The 14,756-nt window shown below is 49.0% G+C and overlaps 1 protein-coding gene across 2 annotated transcripts in view; it reads right to left on the bottom strand.

The window, feature by feature from the left end:
* FHL2 (four and a half LIM domains 2) overlaps nt 1–14,756 on the bottom strand; it is a 69,299-nt gene that overhangs the window by 33,541 nt on the left and 21,002 nt on the right. Inside the window, exon 1 of one of the 2 annotated variants that reach the window (XM_070511549.1) lies at nt 3,722–4,551. The exons of the other annotated variant lie outside the window; for it this stretch is intronic. The gene's annotated coding sequence lies outside the window, so the exon portion shown is untranslated. Of the gene's footprint in view, nt 1–3,721; nt 4,552–14,756 lie in introns of those variants that run through there. 2 annotated transcript variants of the gene reach the window in all.

The raw sequence follows: 14,756 nt of genomic DNA, 5'->3' as shown, positions 1-14,756 counted from the left end.
ATTTTATTACCCATAAACACAGGGGAGCCGCTTCTCTTAGTGGTACAGACATCACTTGCCTCACTTAGCACCATCTACCTAAAGGAGATCATTAGTCAACCGGGGCAGCAAAGGAACGGATCACGCAGGCGAAGGACGAGTATGACGACATGTGACGTCCAAGTGCAGACTAGGCGTGAGAATCACCCCTGAGAACTGGACTAATGACGGAGACACCAGACACTGCCCCAGACGTCTCAGCCGATCTCCAAGCAGGCAGCCATATTTTACAGCAAAGGAAAGTCCAGATCACCAGCAGCAAAGTAGTGATGAAATCGTGAAAAAGCGAGACTGGGAGCTGGTGGGGGGACTTTTTAAGCAAAGTTACTGGGGAGCTGTATTGGTCAGGGTTCTACAGAGAAGCAGAACCAACAGGTGATTTATATATATATATATATAAATACATAAACACAGTTATTCGTCACCTAATGAGGGGGATACGTTCTGAGAAATGTGTCGGTAGGCTATTTCGTCATTGTGCGAACATCAGAGTATACTTACACAAACCTAGATAGTATAGCCTACTACACACCTAGGTTGTATGGTAGTAACCATAAGGGACCACCATCGTATATGTGGTCCGTTGTTGACCGAAACATTGCTATGCAGTGCATGACTGTGCATGTGTGTGTGTGTATATAAAGAAATTTATTATAAGTAACTGGTTCACAATATTATGGAGGCTGAGAAGGCCCAAGATCTGCAACTGGCAAGGTGGAGACCCAAGAGAGCACTGTGTGGTTCCAGCCTGAGTCTGAAGGCCTGAGAATTAGGAGAGCCATTGGTTTAAGTTCCAGTTCAAAAGCCGGCAGGCTCTAAACCCAGGAAGACCTGATGTTTTGGTCTGAGTCTGAAGGCTGGAAAGAACCAACATCCTAGATCAGCAATCAGGCAAACGGAGTTCTCTCTTAGTCTGTTTTTTGGTTTGAATCCAAATCAGGCAAGAGGAATTCCCATTTGCTCAGCCTTTTTGTTCTATTCAGGTCTCCAACTGATTGGACAAGGCCCACCCACATTGGGAAAAGCAATCTGCCCTGCTCAGTCTACTGATTCAAATGTTAACCTCCTCCAGAAATACCTTCACAGACACACCCAGAAATAAATGTCCAAATGTCTGGGCACCCCGTGGCCCAGTACAGCTGACATAAAATTAACCATCACAGCAGCTAAAGTGGAAATCCACGATTCAGGATGACAGTGGCAATTCACTTAACTCACCCCAAAGTCACAATGCCAGCTTGGCCTCCTGGAAGACCGGGGTCTCAGACACTAGAGAAGGCCCATGCATTTTGTTCAAGATAGCCATCTTGAGGAAGTGGCCTCTCAGCATAACGCCACGTGATAATGTGGCTTTGATAAAACTCTCATAATAAACTACACAGGAAGCACCCAATATCCAACACTTTTGTTCACCCAAGCTCAAGGAACTTTGCCTCATGGCATCGGAGTCAGAGATAAGCTGAACTACCTACCCCAGCCCCCTCGCTGACAAATGAGCAGCCCACACTGCAGAGGCTGGGGAACTGACCCTCAGTGCAGGGCAGGACCAGAACCCAGGCCTCCTGCAGCCCCGTCTACTTTTCTTCAATATCCTACTGAGGCATTTTTGTCTGCAGTTTTTATTTCTTTCCTACTGGAAGTGGTTTAACAAACATTTTGGGTCAAAATATGCAGCACAAATCCTCATTGAAGTATTCAGCTGCGCCCCGTAGTTTAGCAGTTAGAACTCGGGCTCTCAAGCTGCCTGGGGTCAGATACCAGGACCAGCATTTATAGCCTGGGAAACCTTAAGCAAAGGTTACTTTGATCTCTCTGTGCCTCAGTTTATCTGTAAAAGTGAAGATGGCATCAAATATGCATACACTGCTGATGGTGTGCAGGCTTCATAACAACCCTGTAAGCAAGCCACCACGATATCCTTGTTTTCCAGTTGTGGAAACTGAGGCACCAAGAGATTAGGTGACTTGGCCAGGGTTGCACAGCTCACGGTTGAAGGACAGGGGCGTGAACTCCAGCAGCCTAGCTCCCGTCTGTGCACACCCGCTGGCCTCTCACACCAGCCTGTGGGCATATTTGTAAACGAGACCTTGAGCACACGTGCCCCGAATAGTGCCTGGTGGGTAGCATGCCAATTAAGTCCTTATTAATACACTGCTGTGAAAAGGCATTTTGAAGCATGACAGGATAATAAACACTGTGGAAACCCAATTCTATGTATTCATGGATAACTCTTAAAAATTCAGGGTGAGCTAAATCTGAACATCACCATGAAATAATCTTACATGAATGCACAATAAAATGCCCTTCATTGAGTTTGGTTTTATGGAAGTTAAATTGTCAGACTGGGAATTCCCACACTTCTAAGACTTGCCTCAAACGTTTTCTGGTCTAAGCCACCTTCAGGATACCAGAGGCACTCCCTCTAACACATCATCACAAGGCGCACACAGGCAGGGCTAGCACCAAAGGCGGCAGAAGTACTGAGCCTCGAGTTTTGAACATAAATTCTGATTATAAGCCCGAAGTGTGACTTATTACCTCCCAAAATAAGGGCAGGCTACGGAGGGCAGCTGTATCCATTTCATTTAACCTGGGTTGGACTGGTTGGAATGAAAACCCAAACGGGAATTTGAAAGTAAATGTAATTGATTCTTCACTTAAAATTGGAAACAACATTTAACACTCTCTTCCCGCAGTTTCAGGTATGCTAAGATATCACACGAGGCCAAGTTAAAATTAGAATGTTTTCCTTTTAAAATAAGCTCATTATTTTTAACCTAGTGGTTCAGTTTTTTAATTTCCGCAGGAGGCAATGCGTGAGACCACTCCGCAAGCTCCCCTTTCTGCTGAAAGGAGATGCCTCTGACGCCCGGCCAGACCGGAGGCGGCCCGCCCGCGCGCCAAGACAGTTTGCTCTGGGGTCCAGGTCCCGGGGAACGGGGGCGGTCACCTACCTGCGCCCCGAAGTGCGGCCAGCCCTGGCCCGGGGTTCGCCCGTGGAAGGCACAATCTCTCCTCCACACCGGCGGTAACCCAGCTCGCCAGGACGCGGACCGCGCTCCTCCCTCCGGGCTGGGGCGGGGGTCCTTCTGGCCTCCAGGACCCCCAGGCCTTCCCACCAAGGTTCAGCTTCCTCCTCCCCGGGTCCCCCCACGGCTTGGCTGCCCTCTCCCCGTGTCCCCCTCATTGCTGGGCTCCCCTACTCCCATATCCCCCTCATTGCTCGACTCCCCACTCCCGGGTCCCCGTCATTGCTCGTTTCCCCTCTCCCCGGTGTCCCCATGGCCCGGTTCCCCTCTCCCCGTGTCCCCTTCATTGCTCGGCTCCCTCACTCCCGGGTCCCCCTCATTCCTCCGCTCCCCTCTCCCCAGGTGTCCCCATGGCCCGGCTCTCCTCTCCTGGGTCTCCTCCATTGCTCGGCCCCCCTTCCGGGTCCCCCCCCCCACGAGTGCTCGGCTCCCCTCCCCCCGGTTGTCCCCATGGCCTGGCTGGCTCCCCTCTCCAGGGTCCCCCCCATTGCTCGGCCCCCACTCCCGGGTCCCCCCCATTGCTCGGCTCCCTCCGTCCTGGGTCGCCCCCATTGCTCAGACCCCCTTCCGGGTCCCCCAGATTGCTCGGCCCTCCTCTCCCCGGGTGTCCCCACGGCCAGTCCCCTCGGCGGTCCTGGCCGGCGGGCACTCACCGCGGCGGCCGGGTGGCGTCCGGCGGCGGCTGCACTGCGGCTCCGCGACCGGCCGAGGGAGCGCCGCGAGCCCGCCCCGCCGCCTGACCATATAAGGAGTCTCCCGCCTACCGGGCGCCGGGGCGCGCGCCCCTGGCCCCCCGGCCCCGCCGCGCCCTCGCCTCGCTGGGGCTCTCCCTTCGTACCCCGGGGACCCTGGCGCCCGGCGGCTCGCAGACCGGGAGTCTGGAGCGGGGGCTGGCCTCGGAGGGGGCTGCGCCGGCCACGCGTTTGCACGTGGGCTTCTCCCGCAGAGCCCTGTCTGTCACGCGGTGAGCCCAGCAGACGGATACTGCGGGCGCTTTGTTCCGCTAGAGAGGGGACAGGGGAGGGTCCGGTCGCCACCGCTCCGAGGGGAGAGGGCTGTTGAGACCTTCCGTTGTCCCCTCCAGGGCGGGAAAACAAAAGTGAGGTGGAGAAACTGCCGCCCACACTCAAAGCCCAGGACGTGTGCCCGAAGACCCCCCTGGATGGGGACAGATGCCAGAGGAAGGGCACAGGCTGTCTCATGCCTGGGAAAGGGGGCATCCGGAACAGGGGTTTGCTCCTAACCTGTGTCTGCCGGCTCCGCAGCAGACTGGAGGTGGTTATTTAGTTCTGCGAATTGTCTTCTAACTGCCTTAGCTCTGTGTGCGGATTCTGATGTGTTGTGTTGTCTAAAGAAATTCTACAATTAATTTTGTATTTCCCCTTTGACCTAAAGGACAGAGCAACATATTAAATGGCCCTATGGGGATGTAATCAGCAAAATCCAGAATCTGGAAGCAAATTTACCCAGTTTCTATAATAATTTCGCAAAAACAAAACAAAAGAAACAAGAAGGAAAGAGAGGAGGAAGAAACAAATAGATTAAAAAAAGTTAACCAATTGCAGTGAATGGATGGGCCGAACTGAGATTCTAAATCAAAGAACAAGCTATTTAAAAAAATAAATTTTCATGAGACAATCTGGGAAAATGTGACACTAACAAGATATTTGATGACATTAATAAATTATTAATTTATTTTAGGTGTGATAATGAAATGACACACACACACACACACACACCTTTTTAAAGCCCTTACTCTTCAGAAGTAGTACCAAAATATTTACCAATTATGTCTGGAGTTGTTTCAAAATAATTTGCGTTGGGGGGAATGGATGGGGCCAACATATATATGAAATGGTATCAGACAGGGATTAAAGGTAACCTCTGCAGCTGGGTGACAAGTATGTGGGGTTCCTTATACGAGTCTTTCTCCTTTTGTAATGCTTGAAAAATTCCATAATGAAAAATGTTTTAAATTACAAATATAAATTAACCCAGCATTTCCCCTTACAGGAAATTATCTCACAAATAGACTTGCTTGTGGGTAAATTGATACACATACAAAAGGAGTCCTTGTAGAATTGTTTGCAAGAGGAAAATATTGGACCAAGTTACACGTTCAACAGGGCCCAGTTAAGTACCGTATGGTCCATTTGAGAATTATTTCTATATGCAGCTGTTAAAAAGAAGGAGGTGGCTGTATTTATTGATTTGGCATGATCTCCAAGATATATCCACGAAAAGAAAAGTAGAGAACTCTCTAGATAGTAACCAAGCATTTGCGTTAGTAAAGAAAGGGAGGAAGGGGCAAAGACAATAGATGCAGATATTGGTGGTGCCTCGGGGTGGTCTGGGTGCCTGGGGCTCAGGAGTGGAAGGGAGATTAATTTTTGCTATGTACTGTTTTGTTTCTTTTTAATTTTGAGAGGAAGGCGGAGCTTCTGGGAGCGTGGGCCTGACTGCAGAACCCAGCTAGGGGGAGTCGGGCGGGTGTAGGAGGCTGGCAGGCCAGGGCCTCCTCCTGATGGTGGCCGTCCCACAGGCAACTGAGAGCTCATCGTCCCCGGGAAGAATGGGAACCCATGAAACAGGAGCCAAGGGGTCCAACCTCAGCACCTAAGTGACCAGTTCAATGAAGATTGTTAGAGCACTTTTATCCCATTTATGAAATAGGATGTGTCACAGGCAGTTTCACCTCCTCAAGCCCTGGGCAGGAAACCGGTGGATGATTTGCCCTTGATTCAGAGGTAATCACTCTTAATTGCCTCGGATGGTTGGGGGGTGAGTAAGAGTCTAAGATCATAAAAGCTGGCGGAAAGAGGGTGAGTTCTCGCCAGACTCCCCTGAGCGGTGCAGGGTCAGGAGGCAGGTCTCTGCGCGCTTCCCTGTGACACAGCACCAGACCCCAGGGTAGTGGCGGATGCACCTGGGCTCACCTTTTCTAAAAGCAAAAGCACGATTTGCCTGGATCAAGCAGGAAAACCTCTATGCAGAATGACCCTGCAGGCAGGTGCTCACCTGCCTGTGCCCCTGAGCTTGGTGCAAATGTCCCCTCCAGCAAACGGAAGGAACTTGGTCTGGTACAGCTATGTTCTTGTAGAACCTGAACACTGTTCCTTTGACTGCTGGACTTCCAGGGAAAGCTCAGCCCTCCACAAAAAGGCAAACTTTTCCTTCCCCTCCCCCCTCGGCCATGCTCTGGTTAGGAGAGGAAATGCTTGGCTCTTTCTTAAGATGCAAAGTTTCCATATCCCATTTCTCTTTCGCTCTCTCTCACGAACTGATTTAATGGATGCAAATAGTCAGTGTTTAAAACCTCAAAACATGACTGATTTTCAGCCAAATCCACAAACAACTCTATCTTTCTGAGTTTGTCATCATTGGTTAAAGCTCATTTGGAGCACTGGACACAAGTTTCCATGGTGGCTTTGATAACTCATTAAGAAAGGCTGGTTTGGCAGCTTAATAACTAATAAAATGACACCGTTAACGCTGCAGTTCATTTCAGTCCGTCGTGGAGTGGGAAATGTTGCTGGGCTGCTTCAGATGAAAACGATTTCTATTGTGGACCCAGAAAAAGTTTGCCTCTTGCTTCTGACTTGAGATCTTTTCGTCTCTGCTTCCAGTCCTTTCCAGCAGAGATCCATTCCCTGCTCTGCTTGCCAGCAGTTTTAGTTTTTTTCCTCTGTCAGCTATTCCCAAATCCATTTAAAAGAAGTGTGGATATCCAAGGTCTGTGCAAACCCGGCCAAATCCTATTCTGCATGAACCGTGTTTGCTTTCCTAAAATACCTGTAGCACTTGACCTCTGGCCTCCACCTATTTTTCCTGGCGTCCCTGACACGGGGTTTCTCCTGCCTCCCATGTCTCTCAGAATGCTGATTTTAAACCACACTTGAAATCGCAGTTATTCTTTTTGAATTAACTTTATGAGTCAACATGCAACTTTAAACTCCTGGGCTCTCTCTCCCCTCCCCCGGCGTCCTTCAGTTCTATTTCCTCTCTGATCAGGGTCATTAACAGAAATCCCAGGATCTAGGTAGGAAGAGCCAGGACTGGCGAGGCCCTCGGAGGGAGGGGCTGTGCTCCCAGTCCAGGAACTCCTGGGGAGCAGCGTGTGAGCCACAGGTGACCAACACCTTGACCTTTGTGTGTCCCCTCTACCTCACCTGTGGAACAAAGGATGGACGGCCCCTCTTCTTACCTTAAGGGGCTGTTTCAAATTATCTAGTTCTTCTTCAAGTCATTTTTATAGCTAATTAGTAGTTGAAAATTTTCTAGAGTGTCTCCTGTAGAAGATTCTTCACCATGGTGTGGATCTGCATGTGATAAAAAGCTATATTTTATGTTGCTTTACGTTCTTCTAAAAACGAGTTAAGGAATATCCTCCACCTGTTCAGAAAAGTGCTTTAACATTTGACCTGAGGGTCATGACAGTGCCTTGTGGAACAGCCACGCCTCTCTCTACATTATTGCAGTGGTAGTTGACTGTTGAAATGCCAGGCAAGATTTTCTAAAATGTCTGACCTTCAGCGTATCCTGGCCATGCTATTTGCCCCCTAGAAAATCTTTTATAATTCTGGGCCATCCTAACTGCACAAATATTTCTGGGAACTTCTGCACAGTTAGAGATGCTGAGCAATTACTCCGTGACAGTACCAGATTAGGCGTGCGTATCCCCGCGGCGACGGAGGGGGTTCAGTGGCAAATTCCTGTCAGATAGCCAAGACGTTCATCTAGCTGTCCTTAAATTTGAAATGCCTTTTTCTTTCTTCCTTTTTTTTGCCTTGATTTCAACAATTTGAAATTATATTTTCATCTTGCAGACGGCCTTGCCGTAACCTAGCTCCTAAGCTTGTTAACATTCTGTGGACTCGGTTCTCTCTCCCACCCTGTGTGTGTGGAGCGTCTATTTCCCTTCGTCGCTGTAGGTCCCTTGACTTTCCAGGTCATGCTAAAAGCAGTTGAAGGAAACCCTTGAGAGGTTTTCTTTTTCTAAGAACATGTTTGTAAAGTTCCCAGGTCAGGAGAGCAGGGACTGCGATCCTAGACTAGGAGGTCTTTGAGACCCCTTCCAGATCATTCTCTTCACTCCCACATGTTTCATCCCCAGGCAGTGAGGGAAGATGCCTTTCATCATGGAACTCCTGGAACTACTTTCCTCCTCTGTTCTGCCTGGAAAACTCTTGTTTCTCCTTTAAAACCCAGATAAAGTGTCTGCCCTAAGCCAGCTGTGTGGGGCACCCATCAATAGCCTCACTTTTGATCATTCCATGCTTCCTCATCTGTCCCTTGTTTATAACAACAGAGGAAAGAGTGTGAGCCCCTTATGCACAAGGATTGACACATTCATTTCTGTATTCTCTGCAATTTGCAACTTGCTCAATATTTGCTGAATTCAATTCAGGTTTCCTGGAAATGCCTAAACCAATATAGGGCTGCCATACGAGGGCTCATATGGGCTCACTTGAACCAGACAAACCAGTCTCATTGCCCATTTGGGCAGTTCAATTATCTGGGCTTTGCACTGAGATTTACCTTGCAAATGACTTGAATTAAGGCAAAGCGGGAGGCCTGTCTTCCCGAGGATGTGGACTGGCAATCACTCTTCTTCCATTAACTGGAGTAGCCCCTCAGGGGATAGCATCCCTGGGTACTGTCAGAAGCTGAAAAGAAGGCTGCAGCCGGTAACATATGAAAGTTCTTGGGCTGGTGCTTCTGCCCCAAGAGTCCAGCTCTTCATTAGGAAGGGGCTGCTTCTCTGGCCTGCCCCTGGCCCCGCTGCCTGGGCCTTTTCAACCACTAACAGTGCTGCTCACCGAGGGACTGCCTTGAAGTCCATGTCGTTTTCATTCTTAGCAACGGAATGCATCGAATTTGTGTCTTTAAATTACGCTTGGTACATGTTTGATTTTCTACCAAATGCCTTTAAAAATTCCATCTATACAAATGGGAACATACAAAACAAAAATTGTAACGGCTCTCTCCTTCACGACTGCGTGAGCATGTGTTGTGGGCCATTTGTGGAGGCAGGTCTGTCTACTTGCAGTTGCCTGTTTAGAGATAAGAACTCTGCTGTAGCTTTGAAGGGGGCCTCCCAGCCCTGAAGAGTGCTTTTGATAGGCAGGCCACATAGATGGGCCCAGACAGGAGCACACAGCTCCTCTCCCTCCAACCGTGTCTGTTTAAGGAGGAATCATTCAGAAAGAAAAACTGGTATACTTCCTCCAAGTACTCATACTGTTGATGCATAAACACTCCCAAAGGTAGGCCAGATTAATAAGCTCGTACTTTTCTTGGCTGTTTCCATCCACACGCACAGAGACGCCTATGGGGCTTTCCAAGTCAGGAGATCCTAATTTTGACTTAAACATCAGCAGGCACTCTTCGAACCCTTCCCAACCAAGACCAGAGCCAGTGCCCCTGCACTTGCAGAATTACAGCATCCGCTTACGACAAGGGCACCTTCACAGAGCAGGTGGGTTTGTGTTGAGAATTCGTTGATTTGGGCCAGGTTTCTCTTGGTCATTTGCAAAGGACACACACAAACAGAGAGAGGACAGCATCTCCTTGTTCGAGCACAATTAATCGGGCTGAGAATCCATGAATGTGAACCATCCCCGACTGTGGAATGCAGAGTTTAGAGGAACAATCATTCATCATCACTATTACAAGTGTTTTCTTTTTCTCCTTTGACTACTGATATGGTGGCATTTTTTTGTATGGGAAAGTGAGATGGGTGTGGATTTAGACTTAGAGTCTTGGAAGGTTCATTTCTCCCCTTTTCCGCCTGACATTCCTGGAAGAGAGGGATTTTGGAGGGCTCTGCATCCGATGTGGTGCCCGGAGAGCAGGGCGGTGGGGGAGGGGAGCTCCCATAGCCTGCAGCAGCCGCAGAGAGTGGAACACCTCCCTGTGGGTCCCAGAAACAGCCGGAGGTGGTGGCAGGAGGGCCTGAGGTGGGCTGTGGCCCAAAGGAGGGGGTTGTTTTGGGACAGAGAGAAGGAGCCCCAGAGGCAGGTTGGGAAAAACTGATCCCCTGAGAACAAAACGAGACTGCAGGAAAAATGGAAAAGTGAGGGATAGAAGCAGGCGCACGTGGTGAGGGCAAGTTAAGGGAAAGTTCCACTGGGGAGATATGCGAGGAGCCTGCCCTTAGCTAGTTAAGTGATGTGGGCAAATAAGGCTCAGGGTACTCTTCCCGCCGATTCCTGGCAGTCGGGATGGTTGCAGAGGAGGGAGCTGAAGATACCCAAACTGTCTCCACGACTTAGCTCCACACTTGGCTTCAGCCGTTCCTAGTCAGGCTGTGACGTTACAGGCCCGGCAAGACACAAACCAGGGACGGGTAGGGCCATTCACCAGCTTCTTAGGTCAGCCCCAAGTTAAGGGTAAATTTTACATTTTTGTTCTTTAGAGTTGTTAATGTAATTGTGCTTAGCACTAACAAAAGTTACCATTCGGTCTACTGTTGCAGAGAGTCCTGTTTATGATGTGTAGTAAATAATGTGATCTCATTGTTTAAATGCCTATCAAGGCTCTCCATCCCAGAGAGGAGGCAGAGAAGTGATATAAATTCACCCTGGTCCATTCTCGACTCCCCTGGAGGCCCCTCTGTGAGTCAGTTGGAAAAGCACGTGGCTGCACTTCTCCAGGGGAGCAGGTAACAAGGCTACAGCTGGCGAGAGCCTTCCGCAGGGTCCCTGCCAGGAGAACAAGCCGACTCCTGCCTGGTTCCTACCACGAGGGCCTGAGGCCAAGTTAACCAGAATGCAGGCGCATTCTAGAGGGTAAGGAACACTAGGGGCTGCAGCCCTGTTCCCAGACCGAAGTGGGACCCTGGGGTTACCCTCTGCACGCCAGCAGAGCTGGAAGCAGTGCCTGTGATTTGGGAGGTGGGACCCAGAGTCGAGTGCTTGCCCTAAGGTCGGGGTGCGGGAGGGCAGCAGGAGAGTTTTGTTTCCCAAACGGAGGCAGCTTTGCTAGTTGGAAGAAGACCTGAGAAGTCTTAAACCCAAGTTAGCTTTTCTGGCAACTCTTTCACCTTCTAGAAGCCTGGCCTGTCTGCCTCCTTTCACAGTCCTGACAATAACCAGACATACAACTCGATGAGAGAACCCCAAATAGCTGCCAAATGAATTATTTTCTCTTCTCTCTGTCTGGAGGGTCCAAGGCTGGTCTTCTGGCAGATGCAGAGGGAAGGCTTAAACTGCACGTTGGTCCATGGCAGGGGCCACCACTTAAACTGAGTGTCTCTGGTGGTGCCAGTCCTTCAGTAGATGTTGCTCTGAATGTCCGTGAGCCACCTGCCAGCAGATTTATTTGGGCAATGCCTTTCGAAATCTATTCTGACTGCTGATCTCTGGGAAACTATCATATATTTCACTGCTAGTTGATGGTGGTGTCCAAAACCAACATTTTGAATTGTCTTGCTCAGACCAGAAGGATTCTTGGCACAGGCACCCAGAGGGAGGTGTGTGGTATGCACGTCTTCTTGTGTCAGCTTGCATTTCTATTGTGCTGGCAACCAGAGGGGGTCCACATAGGTGGAAAGGAATGCTGAGAGACTGAAGTGAGGAGCAGCAACATGAGGGCTGCTGTCGGACAGAGGTGAGCAGTGCCACAAAGCCCAGTGCAGGAGTCAGCACTGATGGCTGGGAGCGTTTAGAAAAGGTTTGCGATAGAAATACGCTTAGTTATTTTAGGAAGTGACCTGCTGCATATTAAACCAACCTCAGGTAAGATGTCACGGGACCAGCACATAGTCCTTTGACTAACTGATATGGTGGCATTTTTTTGTATGGGAAAGTGACATGGGTTTTTATTTTAAGGTTTCCAAGTTCTGTTTCATTATATACAAAACGTCCACCATTTTGGTCCTGAACATACGGCTTGTTTATTAAATCCTCATGAAATTTAAAGGGAGAAGCAGTACCATGAAGCAATGTAAAAGACGTAGAAAAGGGCCGATGTGGGCATGCGTATGCACATTACCGTCATCACTTCAGATAATTAGGCTCATTTATTCTCATTTCTGTCAATAAAACTGATCCCCAAATTAAGGCAGACTGACACCCATCATATCCTAAACTGTAGACAAAGGACATTAGCATAATTTCCTAGTGCTGTTTGAGTTAAAGTTTTAAAATGTAACTTCTGAAAATAAAAGATGTATTATAACTTTAGAAAGAGTATTATCAAAGATCGATGCTCTCACATTTAGAGCAAACTTTTAAAGAAAACAAAGTATCATGTAAACATTTCTTTCTCGTTAATTATTTTCAAGCACAACTTAATAGCCCTTGTCTCCTGTTCCTGGTTTCAGCTGGAATCCTTTTTTCCTACTCACCCAGAATCCTTATGTTTGAAATGAAGAATGTGTGAACCATCTTGGAACTTAGGACTGTTTTGACATTCAAAGCTCCTGTGATGTCCTTCTCACACAATTAGATGAGGCGGGTGGGCCGGAGGGAACGACTGGGCAGGCACTTGCTGTTTGCTCAGTGATTCATCCTCACAATGCCACCAAGAGGGGTGAAGCTCAGCCCATCCCTTCCAGAGCTTAAGGTCCAGTGTAGCCGGAAGGGAGGGAGCCTGCTTAGTAAGGAGGAAGTCCCAATAAGGTCTGGTCAGGGTTACCATATGGAAAGTGTATCCCGTTTCTGGGTATATATCCAAAAAGACTGAAATCAAAGTCTTGAAGAAACATTTGCACTTGCATATTCACGGCAGCATTATTCACAATAGCCGAAAGGAGGAAGCAACCCGAGTGTCCACTGATGAATGAGTGGATAAGCAAAACGTGGTACGTACAAACGGTGGAATATTATTCAGCCTTAAAAAGGAAGGAAACCTGCCACGTGCTACAGCATGGATGGACCTTGTGGACATGATGCTAAGTGAGATAAGCCAGTCACAAAAGACAAATACTGAATGATGCCACTTGTGTGAGGTCCCTAAACAAATTCAGAGACCAAAAGTAGACTGGTGGTGGCCAGGGGCGGGTGGGACGGAGGGTGGGTGGGGCAGGAATGGGGAGTTAGTGTTCACTGGGTGTAGAGTTTTAGTTTTGCAAGATGAAAATGTTCTGGAGATCCGTTGCACAACTGTGTGTATATACTGAACACTACTGAACTGCACACTTAAAAATAGTTAGGATGGTAAAAAAAAAAAAAAGAGAGAGAGAGAGTGTGTGTAGAAGTGATGAGAGCATAAGAAAAGCGCTTAGCCCAACATTAGGGTCTGCCATGGTTAACTTTATATGTCAAGTTGACCAGGCCATGGGGTGCTCAGATATTTGGTCAAACATTATTCTGGGTATTTTTGTCAAGGTGTTTTGGGATGAGATTAGCACGTGAACTGGTAGCCTGAGTCAAGCAGATTCCTTTCCCTGACAGCAGTAGATTGCACCCAGTCATTGGACAGCCTGAATTGAACAAAAGCCTGACTCTCCCCTGAGAAGAGAGAGTTCTTTCTGCCTTAATACTTTCAAGCTGGGACGCAGGTTTGTTCCCTGCTATGGAATTCCAACTGACACCTCTGTTCTCTGGGTGTCTAGCTGGCTGACTCACCCTACAGATCTTGGGCCTTCTCAGTCTCCACAATCGCATGAGCCAGTGCCTTACAATAAATTTCTCTCCCTGTCTCTGCGTCTTTCTCTGTCTGTCTCTCTCCTTCTAGGTTCTTTTGGTGCTGTTTCTCTGGAGAACCCTGACTGATCCAGGGTCCTGGGAAGCCTTCCTGGAAGGGATGGCATCTGACCTGAGCCTTGACAGCCAGACAAGAGGTGACCAGTTGGACAGCATGCATGGGGAGAGGCCCTTCTGACCATCAAGGCCTGGGGCAGGGCTTGGCCCACAGTTCAGCCTTACTCTTGCCGGGGACGAGGCTGAGAGCAGGTGGGGCCAGGACATAACGTTATCTTCCGTGCTAAGGAGCTTTATCCTACAGGCCGACATCTCCCACTCAGGTCTGCGGACAGCAGTGTCTGGGTGGTGCTTCATACAAGGCTCACACAAGCAAGCACAAAGGTGAAGGTCAGACAGGGCTGGTAATGCCCGGGTTATACAAGTTAACAGATTTCTTTACTGCAGAACTTTTCAGAGCCTTTAATGAACCAGCATACAGCATGAATCTTCAGGAGAGGATGTATTTTCACACAGACTCCCTCCCCTTGTCTAATTCTGAAACCTCTTAAGATGGTAAGGAAGCCAGTTTCCAGAGAGTGCTGCGAGGAGATTGGAAGTCATTGAAACCGCTTAAGTGAGAGACTGACCTGGCCGGTTCTCTCATTTTAATAGATGACTTTGGCTCAAGTACAGGAATCTACCAGGGGCTCCTTTAGGAGGTACAGGAGGTGCTGTTGACGCTCTGCCCAGATCCCGTGCGGCCCTTTGGGTCCCTTCTGCTGTTTCTGTGTGGCCTGCCCTCCGGAGCTGCTTCTTGCCTTCTCCTCAGGTGTCCTCAGCAATGACTGACTGGCGTGAGAACGAAAGAACGAACGCTCTGCTGCCTCCTCGAGTCAGGTCAAATTTAAGGCACAATCTACACTCAAGAGGACCTCTGGGGGATCAGGCTGAGGCTGGGGCTTGACCTCACCCTGCATCCCTGCTTGGCTTCCTCCTCTTCCCTGCCCTGTTTCCCCACTTCCTGCCGGGGCCCCTCCTCCATAAAGCCCAGACTCTCCTG

The sequence above is a fragment of the Equus asinus genome, chromosome 6 (genome assembly GCF_041296235.1).
Source record: "Equus asinus isolate D_3611 breed Donkey chromosome 6, EquAss-T2T_v2, whole genome shotgun sequence".
Taxonomy (NCBI): Eukaryota; Metazoa; Chordata; class Mammalia; order Perissodactyla; family Equidae; genus Equus; species Equus asinus.
Note: the sequence above shows the minus strand (reverse complement) of the source record. Positions and strands in the feature narration are given on the sequence as shown.